Here is a 12,397-nt window from a genome sequence, read left to right on the forward strand (position 1 = left end):
CTATTTTCAATAAACTTATTTTTAACCCGATGTACCGAGTCATCTCTTGAGTTCCTACTCTTCAAGGTGAAAATTGTTACGGGTTATCTTGCCACTCGGGTAGCCCGCTAACCGTCCCCGCAACACCTGTCCTGTAAATTTTCGATGGGCACAACACCCATACAAGGAATGTTGAAATAATTGATCTAGCTCGTAAAAATCATGTGACGATTGTCAGCATTCCCCCACAAACATCCCACAAAACCCAACCTTTAGATAAAACATTTATGGGACCGTTGAAAAGTTACTATAGTGAATTTGTGCGTCAGTTTTTGCGACACAACGATCGGCCTGTAGGCCCTTATGACATCGCTGAACTTTTTGGTAAGGCTTACATGCAATGCCAAACAGGACTTATTGCTGCTACTGGATTTAAAGTTACAGGAATACACCCTTGTGACCGCACTGTTTTTAAAAATGTGGATTTCCTACCTTCAGAACCTTTTCCCCAAACTGGAACCATTCAAAATACAGATGTAAACATTCAGTCTCCAAAATCTACCACTCTTCAGGTTGGTGATAATCCTTCATGCACGCCCATTCCTGCTTCTCAAAATTGTCGTGATGATGGAGTACCAGACAACCCTTTTCGGCCCAGTGATATCGATCTACAAGAAGCTGGCCCTTCAAATCAACCTGCTCACTGTGTATATAATGCCAATACCTGGGTTAAAGCAGAAAACTTCAAATAGAGGAAGAAACCCATCTTCGTCTGCAGTAATTACAAGCTCTCCCTATAAAACAGAACTTGAAAAAGCTCTGAACAAGTCCAAAAAAAATACTTTCAAAAGGGAAAGGAAAAGATCAACGAATCAAACCTTGCAAAAGACTTCAACTTGAAGAACAGTCAGGAAAAACTTTGAACAAATCTAAAAATTACTTCCAAAAGGGAAAGGGAAAGATCAACAACTCAAAGCTTGTAAAAGAAAACTTGAAATTGAAGAAAACTCAGAAAACTATTCAATATCATCAGGGGAATCAGTTATGGAGATGTCTGTGGGTGAAATGCCAGCAGAAGAGGATGACGCTATATGCATTTTTTGTGGAGAGGCTTTTTCATGTGATGTTCGAGGGGAACTTTGGGTTAAATGCTTACTTTGTGAGTCATGGTGGCATACTCTGTGCGCTGGTTGTGAAAGTGAACATTACATTTGTGACTTTTGCAAGTGAATATTTTATTCTTCACTTTTTCTGAAGCCTTTGTGTTATTTTGTAATGTATAATAATACATGTTCTGAAATATTGTTTTTACAGTGTTTTTAACCAGAAAACAAATATTTCCACATTACCAGCACATTTTAGACATCGTATGAAAGGGTCAATTTTTAATTAACAATTATTATTCTTATTTAAACGTTATATATTGCATAAAACCATAAGCTCCAATTGTTGATAACATGTATGTGAATCTTTTCCAGAGTTTATAGAAATTTCGTTGGTAAACCAAGTAGTTATGAATAAAATTAAAACAGGGTTTCCACATTTGCACCACTTCCTCTACTTCATTGTACTTTTTTCACTAATTGTCCATATTTAACTAATGTCTCTTCTCTGCAAGAATTTCAAGGGGAAATTAATTTTAACAATGAATAAGTTTAAGTAATGTTTCGGGGCTATTTTATAATTAAAAAATTGTTTTAAATAAAGCAGTGTTTGCATTGAAAAGTTTCCTGTTTTTATTTACTCAAATAAATGTACTGTATTATGTTGTATAATAAATAAAACTACACCATAAAATTCAGTATGTTTTAACTTTTTAAACAAATTACAACCTAACCATTTACGTGAATATATGGGGTTTAAAACAATTAAAAACCACATTCATGTACAAACACGTTTTTAAACACAAAATAGCTTCCGACCTGGTAAATTGGTGAACGTAACTTTACCGTCGAGCTGACAAAGAAGTAGCCATGGCCAGAAGCGCTGGCCATACGACCTGAGAGAACAAATAAGAAAATTTGTCTAGCTTAGACAGTTAATGGCTGCGGCCAGCAGTGCTGGCCATTCGATCTGAGAGGACAAACCTTAAAAGGCACTACCGAGGGCAAAGGGTTAGATTGTAATAAAGCATCTGACTGCTTGGGACACAATCCCATACCGAGGAAACTAAATAGCAACAGCCATGAAATGGTTTGAAAGCTACATCTACCTCATAGACCGAAGTCAAGTAGTAGTCGCACTAAGGTCTACTGTAAAAGGAACCACTAAAGCGTTTCGATCCCAACAGCTGATTCAAAGCCGGGTGCCACAAGGATCTGTGCTCAACCCACGCATTTTCATCCTCTTTACAAATGGACCTACCAGAATACTTAAGTGGATTCACTAAACTTTACGCTGACGAAACAACTTTAAACGTTCACCTGAAAATCTATACCTGAATAATCTCATTGCTGTTAACATGGCATATCAGTATTGCAATGGAAACGACTTGGTAAACCCCTCTAAAAGTAGCTAATTGGGATTTGGAAGAAGAGCAAAGCAAATCAATTGTACCAGAAGTCAACTTTCTTGACCATATTAAATTCCTTGGGTTCACAATTGACTCTAGTTATCTTGGACTACCCATATACATCCGATAAACATTCGTGAACAAATCGAAGAAATTGGAGATTTTACTAGTGTACGTGCTGGCTACTGTTTGTAGTGAATCACACTTTTATAAGATCACTTGAGAGAGGAACAACATTTGAAATATTGTAGTTGCCGTTTCAAAATCATCTAATGAACCTTCCTTTCCACAATGAATCACTACTCACAGGATATCTAAACTACAAACTTTAAAACAAAATAGAGGGGGGGGGTGGTCCAGATTTTTTATTCACAATTTCACGATCCACGTCGCTTCCACCACATATGTTTCAAGGTTAATCAGTTCTTGATTCAAGGAATTGTCAAACTATGACTTGATTTTATAAATCCTTGATTTTGGAAATTTACCGGTTCTCAGGAACATTTCCGGTTATTCCTGGTTTCCTGATCGGGTGGCCACTCTGTTACAAAAAACAGGAAATCCTTTCTGAATAATAATTATAGACCCATTATAATTTCGCCTGTCTTTAGTATAATTCTTAAAACATTTTTGAACTTTGCTGAATAGTTTGAAATATTACCTTCAGACCAATTTGGTTTTTGAATACAGTATACAATAACTGCATTGTAAACAAATGGTTGTTCTTAAATACAAAAAGTTTGTTAAAAAATAAAAACAAAAAAAGTTTGAGTACAATTCTTAAAACTTTGTGGAATGATTTGAAATATTTTCTTCAGACCAATTTGGTTTCACAAAGATTTGTCAACAATTGATGCAATAAATAAGCTTGTGAACGTAGTAGTATAGGGTTTCAGTGGAGAGCGAGTTCATTCGGTGTATTCCTTGATTTGTCGAAGACTTTCGACTTCGCCCATCATGCGAAACTGTTGCAAGAGCTTGAATGTTGCGGTGTAAGTGCCATTTACGTGGATTAAGTCCTTCATTGCAGTCAGATCAATGTGTTTAAATTGGAAACTCAACCTCAAGAGAGTAAAAATGAATCTTTATATGCCTCAGGGATCAGTTCTCGACACATTTCTCGTTTTGACTCACGTCAATAATCTGGAGCAGATATATTCAAAGTGGACGTCTTGTTCAATATGCAGATGTTAATGCCCTTCTTGTATGTGTCAAACCACAAGCGACCTGGGTCCCCAGGGTCACTCACAATCAATGGGAAGATTCGAGTCCAACCGAAAACCGCAGGATCTAGGCTAGTGCCACGAAAGTGCACTCTACAATGGTGGTTGTCCTCTGTGCCTTGCCGTAGTGGTGTTAATGTTACGCTTAGGAGTTGGCCACCTCCCAAACTTAAATAGCCTTATCTGGTCATGCAAGGCTCTAACCACATAGGCCTGTTATTTCCCCAGCACACGTGGGAGATTTATAGAGTCTTAAAACAATAAAACAAAACCTTACAGATCTAGATCTGAAGCATGTACATCAGGCAGTTGCATTCGGTAATCTGGCTTTGGATGTATCTGTCTGCTCATCACATTAAATCACCTCCGACAAAGTCTCCACAGTTGGTGGTGCTAACGTAGAATTTGAGTCCACGGACACAGAATCTGAAGTACGTGCACTGGACTAAAACTTCAAGCTCCGTTTCCAATTGCATAAGGAAATGGTGATGAAGCAATATATGGCTGATGGCACCTGGCTTCCAGACAACAAATGGCCGAGGGGTTAGAAATCGTCTAATTACACAAAATATTAAAAATGCGATAGAAGTCAGCACCAAGTGACTCTACTTCACGCGGAAAGAGAGGACGCTCGGGCAGCTCTCAGCGGAGGATTTCCGCGCAAGACTAAATGGGACACGATGTTGCTTTGACCCCCGAGAACTAACCAGACAGGCGCTTCTCGGAAGAAGCCTCGTAACTGTGGGGCCGTATCCCAGGGTCTTAGGAGACTTACTCGTAAGCCGAGGTTTTTATATTAGCTTTATATCTCCGTGGTTAAACCTGCACTAATTGTGGCCAAAAACGGAGGACAAAATGTCGGTGGCTGGTATTGTTGGCATCCAAAGGATGGCTTGCCTTGATATCACTGGGGCTTTTTTAAGTGTGCCGGGCTCAGCTCTAGACTGTTGCCTCAATATCGCCCGTCTTGACATTGTCATTTAGGTTATGGCCAGGATGACTGCCTACTATCTTCAGCAGGCGGGACTTTGTCTAACTCGTGCTGTAACAGAGGGCACTGCAGAATCAGCATCCTGATTCAAGGGAATGCTCTGTACTTGATCTCTTTTCAGATGCCACATAGTTTCCTTCGACAAACCCTTTTGGATTGTTATACCTTCTAGGGAGGCTAGAATGGTTTACAGACGGCTCTAAAACACAGGCGATGAAATTGTTGGGTGAGACCATTAGAGAACTGGTGATCCCTATGGGTCCTTATCCCACAGACCTTCAGACAGAAGTTACAGCTACTATGGAGTGTGCTCGTGAGAATCTTTGTCTGCACTATAGGAGTAAGCATTTTCACTGATAGTAAGGCAGTATTGAAGGTGTTGGACTCGTGTGTAATCTGAGATCGATATAAGGTAATTTCTTCCCTTACCTGAATCGACAATGTCACTGTTTGTTAAGTTTCTGGTCATGATGGGATCTCTGGGAACGAAAGAACTGATGCTCTGGCCAGCTAAAGATCAGTGTCCAATATGATGAGAACATAACAGTTCTGTGGCATTTCTAGGTTTGACTCTTGGGGTTCTCTCGAAGTGGTTCACGCTGAACATGAGAGAAGGTGGAGGCTGCATCCGGGACTAAGAATGAGCAGAATGGTTCTACAGCCACCTTCCTCAGAGTGACGCCTAACCTTCTCTAATTAAGTAGATCAGGTGTCTTCTCCTGATGGAAGTTAAAAGATACGAAAGTTAGAGAGGAGTTTGTAAATAACATTAGAGGAACAATACCCAAGGGGGAGGTCAAAACAGGAGAGGAGGAATGGACAAATTTCAAGAATGCTATAGTCAAAGCTGCAGAAGAAACGTGTGGACGAACTTCAGGTAAAAGAAGGGATAGAGATACCCCTTGATGGAATGAAAGAATTGATGAAGCAGTTAAAAACAAAAATAGAGCTTGGCGAGAATGGTTTAAGGATAGGTCAAACGAAAAGAGGAACAAATGGAAGAGACTTGCAAGGGCATCAGCAAAGATGATGAAGGAGGCAAAGGAGAGGACATGGAAGGATTTTTAAGAAAAACTGAAATCAAACTTCCAAGGAAATAAGATTTTTTATGGGGTGATAAGGAACAAGACGAAACCTAAAGAAATGTTGACTAAGGTGGTGGATGTTTCAGGGGAAATCAAATGGGAGGAGAAAGAGGTTTTGAAGACATGGAAAGAGTATTTTAAGGAACTACTGGAAGGAACAGAAAATGAAGAGGAAAGAAGAGATATGACAGAGGAGACAGAAGATGAAGAGGATTTTAGTATGTGCGAATTGGAGAAAGCGGTTAAAGAGATGAAAGAGGGGAAATCTGCGGGAATAGACGAGCTGACGGCTGAGATGATAAAGGCGGCGGAACCATTAGGAATGCAATGGTTGTACAGAGTGATGAGAGTGATTTGGAAGGAAAAGAAGATACCAGAAGACTGGAAAATGGGAATAATAGTGCCGATTTTTAAGAAAGGCAATAAGCAAAAATGCGAGAATTGTAGGGGAATAACTTTGTTGTGCCATACACAAAAAAAATTATGAAAAAATACTGTTGCAGAAAATTAGACCAGTACTGGAAGAAACAGGACGAGAGGAGCAATGTGGTTTTAGGAAATGTAGGTCAACGGTGGATGCTATCTTTGTGATGAGACAAGTGTTAGAAAAGAGGTGGGAATACGGAAAAGATACAATGGTAGCTTTTATAGACCTACAGAAGGCATATGATAAGGTACTGAAAGGATATGGGAGAATATGAGAAAGAGAGGATTGCGTGAGGGAATAGTAGTAAGAATAAAGAACCTGTACGGCATATGTAAAAACAGGGTGAGAATTGAAGAAAAATATACGGAAACTTAAATAAACGGAATAAAACAGAGAGAGGAGTAAGGCAGGGAAGCATATTGTCACCTTTCCTTTTCAATATTATAATGGATGAAATTATTCTAGAAGTACAAGGAAACAGAGGAGCAGAAGAACTTAAGACGATAGCATATGCGGATGACATAATGATATGGGAAAATAGGGAAGAAGAGTTAGAACGAGAGTTGAACAAATGGGCAAAAGTGGCGAAGAAATATGGTTTAGAGATGAACATACAAAAATGTAAAGTAATGAAAGTAGAGAGAACGGAAGGAAATAACAAAGACGTGTTAGTTGAAGAAAAAAGACTTGAAAAGGTGAAGAATTTCTGTTATTTAGGATGTATCATAACAGATAGGGGCACAATAAGAGAAGAGATAGGAAACAGAATATGGAAGAGTGGAAAGTTTTTCAATATGGTGAAGAAGATTGTGTGGAGTTGGAACATTGGGAAAGAATCAAAAGTATTGTATAAATCTTATTTCCAACCAATTTTATTATATGGAGCAGAGACGTAAACGTGGACTAAAAATGATTTAAGCAGATTGCAAGCTGCAGAAATGAGATTTTTAAGAAGAATAGAGAAGACTACAAGAAGAGATAGAATAAGGAACGAAATAACCAGAGAAAGATTGAAGGTAGTTTCACTGCAAGAGACAATGGAAAGAAGAATACAGTGGATGGGGCATGTGAAGAGGATGGGAGATACTAGAATGCCTAGAATAGCACTAGAAAAGAGGAAAGAGGAAGAAGACCAAGAGGAAGATGGGAGGACCAAGTGTGGAAAGACATAGAGAGAAGGGGACTACAGAAAATGCAGGTGGAGGAAGAGGAGACTGGAATGACAGACAAAAGTGGAGGAGGCTGTGTACGACGACCCGTGATAACGGAAACGTCAGATGATGATGATGAGGTGTCTTCTCCTGTTATGGGACATGGTGTCTTGAGGAAGCATCTTCACAGAGTCGGTATCCTTCGGGATATCCTGTAGTATGTGTGACGAGCAGGAGGAAATTGCTGAACACTTGCTGTTGTCTGCCCTGCAATAGCAAGGGAGCGGTACGCCCTCTTTTGCAGTCTGGACAAGGGAGGTGAATTTCCCAAAGAGGGCCTGATCGATTGTTTCGGCGGTTAGTAGAACTGCTGAAAGTGTAGAAGTCATGGTATACTTTCGGGGTGCACTTCCCACAGAGGAAGAGTTTGTGTTTCCGAAGATTAAGAAGTATTTTCTGAAAGATAAGTTCTTGTCATCTTGTGTTGCAATGACGAGACTTGAGGATTAGTTGTGGAATCCGGCATCGAGTCTGATGGTTGGAGTAATGAGGTGATGGATGTCATCTTTGGAGATTTTAGGAACCTCATAAGATCTACTAACGTCTTCCCCTGCGTCGACAGTTCTGTGGCCGAGAGGGACTCTGCGATCAACCTTAAAGCATTGCAAGTCAAAGTGGTGGAATTTCCATGACAGACTGAAAGTCGAATGTCCACACGGGGAAGTTTCAGAATTATGGTACAGTAATTGGTGGATAAGTAGTCTGCAGCGATTCTTAATATGTGGAACTGGAGGATGTCCATTGGTGTGAGGATGTCCACACAGGGAGTTCCAGAATTACAGTAATTTGTGGATGAGTAGTCTGCAGCAATTCTTAATGAGGAACTGGAGGGTGTCCATTGGTGTGAGGATGTCAACACAAGTAGTTCCAGAATTACGGTAATTCGTGGATGAGTAGTCTGCAGCGATTTTTAATGAGGAACTGGAGGGTATTCGTTGGTGTGAGGATGTCAACACAGAAAGTTCCAGAATTACGGTAATCGGTGGATGAGTAGTCTGCAGCAATTCTTAATGAGGAACTGGAGGGTGTCCATTGGTGTGAGGATAGCAACACAAGTAGTTCCAGAATTACGGTAATTCGTGGATGAGTAGTCTGCAGCGATTCTTAATATGTGGAACTGGAGGGTGTCCACTGGTGTGAGGATGTCCAAACATGAAGTGCCAGAATTACGGGAATTGGTGGATGAGTAGTCTGCAGCGATTCTTAATATGTGGAACTGGAGGGTGTCCACTGGTGTGAGGATGTCCACACAGGAAGTGCCAGAATTACGGTAATTGGTGGATGAGTAGTCTGCAGCGATTGTTAATGAGGAGTTGGAGGGTGTCCATTAGTGTGAGGATGTCAACACAGGAAGTTCCAGAATTACGGTAATTGGTGGATGAGTAGTCTGCAGCGATTCTTAATATGTGGAACTGATGGGTGTCCATTGGTGTGAGGATGTAAGCACGGGCGGTTCCAGAATTATGGTTATTAGTGGATGAGTAGTCTGCAGCGATACTTAATGAGGAACTGGAGGGTGTCCATTGGTGTGAGGATCTCCACACGGGAAGTTTCAGAGTTACGGTAATTGGTGGATTAGTAGTCTGCAGCGATTCTTAATATGTGGAACTGATGGGTGTCCATTGGTGTGAGGATGTAAGCACGGGCGGTTCCAGAATTATGGTTATTAGTGGATGAGTAGTCTGCAGCGATACTTAATGAGGAACTGGAGGGTGTCCATTGGTGTGAGGATCTCCACACGGGAAGTTTCAGAGTTACGGTAATTGGTGGATTAGTAGTCTGCAGCGATTCTTAATATGTGGAACTGATGGGTGTCCATTGGTGTGAGGATGTAAGCACGGGCGGTTCCAGAATTATGGTTATTAGTGGATGAGTAGTCTGCAGCGATACTTAATGAGGAACTGGAGGGTGTCCATTGGTGTGAGGATCTCCACACAGGAAGTTTCAGAGTTACGGTAATTGGTGGATTAGTAGTCTGCAGCGATTCTTAATATGTGGAACTGGAGGGTGTCCACTGGTGTGAGGATGTCAACACAGGAAGTGCCAGAATTACGGCAATTGGTGGATGAGTAGTCTGCAGCGATTGTTAATGAGGAGTTGGAGGGTGTCCATTAGTGTGAGGATGTCAACACAGGAAGTTCCGGAATTACGATAATTGGTGGATGAGTAGTCTGCAGCGATTCTTAATATGTGGAACTGATGGGTGTCCATTGGTGTGAGGATGTAAGCACGGGCGGTTCCAGAATTATGGTTATTAGTGGATGAGTAGTCTGCAGCGATACTTAATGAGGAACTGGAGGGTGTCCATTGGTGTGAGGATCTCCACACGGGAAGTTTCAGAGTTACGGTAATTGGTGGATTAGTAGTCTGCAGCGATTCTTAATATGTGGAACTGATGGGTGTCCATTGGTGTGAGGATGTAAGCACGGGCGGTTCCAGAATTATGGTTATTAGTGGATGAGTAGTCTGCAGCGATACTTAATGAGGAACTGGAGGGTGTCCATTGGTGTGACGATCTCCACACGGGAAGTTTCAGAGTTACGGTAATTGGTGGATTAGTAGTCTGCAGCGATTCTTAATATGTGGAACTGGAGGGTGTCCATTGGTGTGAGGATGTTCACACAGGAAGTTCCGAAATTACGGTAATTGGTGGATGAGTAGTCTGCAGAGATTCTTAATGAGGAACTGGAGGGTGTCCATTGGTGTAAGGATGTACACACAGGAAATTCCAGAATTACGGTAATTGGTGGATTAGTAGTCTGCAGCGATTCTTAATATGTGGAAATGGAGGGTATTTATTGGTGTGAGGATGTCAACACAGGAAATTCCAGAATTACGGTAATTGGTGGATGAGTAGTCTGCAGCGATTCTTAATATGTGGAACTGGAGGGTGTCCATTGGTGTGAGGATGTTCACACAGGAAGTTCCGAAATTACGGTAATTGGTGGATGAGTTGTCTGCAGCGATTCTTAATATGTGGAACTGGAGGGTGTAGGATCTCCACACGGGAAGTTTCAGAGTTACGGTAATTGGTGGATTAGTAGTCTGCAGCGATTCTTAATATGTGGAACTAGAGGGTGTCCATTGGTGTGAGGATGTTCACACAGGAAGTTCCGAAATTACGGTAATTGGTGGATGAGTTGTCTGCAGCGATTCTTAATATGTGGAACTGGAGGGTGTAGGATCTCCACACGGGAAGTTTCAGAGTTACGGTAATTGGTGGATTAGTAGTCTGTAGCGATTCTTAATATGTGGAACTGGAGGGTGTCCATTGGTGTGAGGATGTTCACACAGGAAGTTCCGAAATTACGGTAATTGGTGGATGAGTTGTCTGCAGCGATTCTTAATATGTGGAACTGGAGGGTGTAGGATCTCCACACGGGAAGTTTCAGAGTTACGGTAATTGGTGGATTAGTAGTCTGTAGCGATTCTTAATATGTGGAACTGGAGGGTGTCCATTGGTGTGAGGATCTCCACACGGGAAGTTTCAGAGTTACGGTAATTGGTGGATTAGTAGTCTGTAGCGATTCTTAATATGTGGAACTGGAGGGTGTAGGATCTCCACACGGGAAGTTTCAGAGTTACGGTAATTGGTGGATTAGTAGTCTGCAGCGATTCTTAATATTTGGAACTGGAGGGTGTCCATTGGTGTGAGGATGTTCACACAGGAAGTTCCGAAATTACGGTAATTGGTGGATGAGTTGTCTGCAGCGATTCTTAATATGTGGAACTGGAGGGTGTAGGATCTCCACACGGGAAGTTTCAGAGTTACGGTAATTGGTGGATTAGTAGTCTGTAGCGATTTTTAATGAGGAACTGGAGGGTGTCCATTGGTGTGAGGATGTTCACACAGGAAGTTCCAGAATTACGGTAATTGGTGGATGAGTTGTCTGCAGCGATTCTTAATATGTGGAACTGGAGGGTGTAGGATCTCCACACGGGAAGTTTTCAGAGTTACGGTAATTGGTGGATTAGTAGTCTGTAGCGATTTTTAATGAGGAACTGGAGGGTGTCCATTGGTGTGAGGATGTTCACACAGGAAAGTTCCAGAATTACGGTAATTGGTGGATGAGTTGTCTGCAGCGATTCTTAATATGTGGAACTGGAGGGTGTAGGATCTCCACACGGGAAGTTTTAGAGTTACGGTAATTGGTGGATTAGTAGTCTGTAGCGATTCTTAATGAGGAACTGGAGGGTGTCCATTGGTGTGAGGATGTTCACACAGGAAGTTCCGGAATTACGGTAATTGGTGGATGAGTAGTCTGCAGCGATTCTTAATATGTGGAACTGGAGGGTGTCCATTGGTGTGAGGATGTAAGCACGGGCGGATTCAGAATTATGGTAATTGGTGGATGAGTAGTGTGCAGCGATTCTTAATGAGGAGTTGGAGGGTGTCCATTAGTGTGAGGATGTCAATACAGGAAGTTCCAGAATTACGGTAATTGGTGGATGAGTAGTCTGCAGCGATTCTTAATATGTGGAACTGGAGGGTGTCCATTGGTTTGAGGATGTCAACACATGAAGTTCCAGAATTACGGTAATTGGTGGATGAGTAGTCTGCAGCGATTCTTAATATGTGGAACTGGAGGGTGTCCATTGGTGTGAGGATGTAAGCACAGGCGGTTCCAGAATTATGGTTATTAGTGGATGAGTAGTCTGCAGCGATTCTTAATGAGTAACAGGAGGGTGTCCATTGGTGTGAGGATGTACGCACAAGCGGTTCAGAATTGCGGTAATTGGTGGATGAGTAGTCTGCAGCGATTCTTAATATGAGGAACTGGAGGGTGTCCATTGGTGTGAGGATGTACACACAGGAAATTCTAGAATTACGGTAATTGGTGGATGAGTAGTCTGCAGCGATTCTTAATATGTGGAACTGGAGGGTGTCCATTGGTGTGAGGATGTAAGCACGGGCGGATTCAGAATTATGGTTATTTGGTGGATGAGTAGTGTGCAGCGATTCTTAATA

Source organism: Homalodisca vitripennis, chromosome 3 (assembly GCF_021130785.1).
Source record: "Homalodisca vitripennis isolate AUS2020 chromosome 3, UT_GWSS_2.1, whole genome shotgun sequence".
Taxonomy (NCBI): Eukaryota; Metazoa; Arthropoda; class Insecta; order Hemiptera; family Cicadellidae; genus Homalodisca; species Homalodisca vitripennis.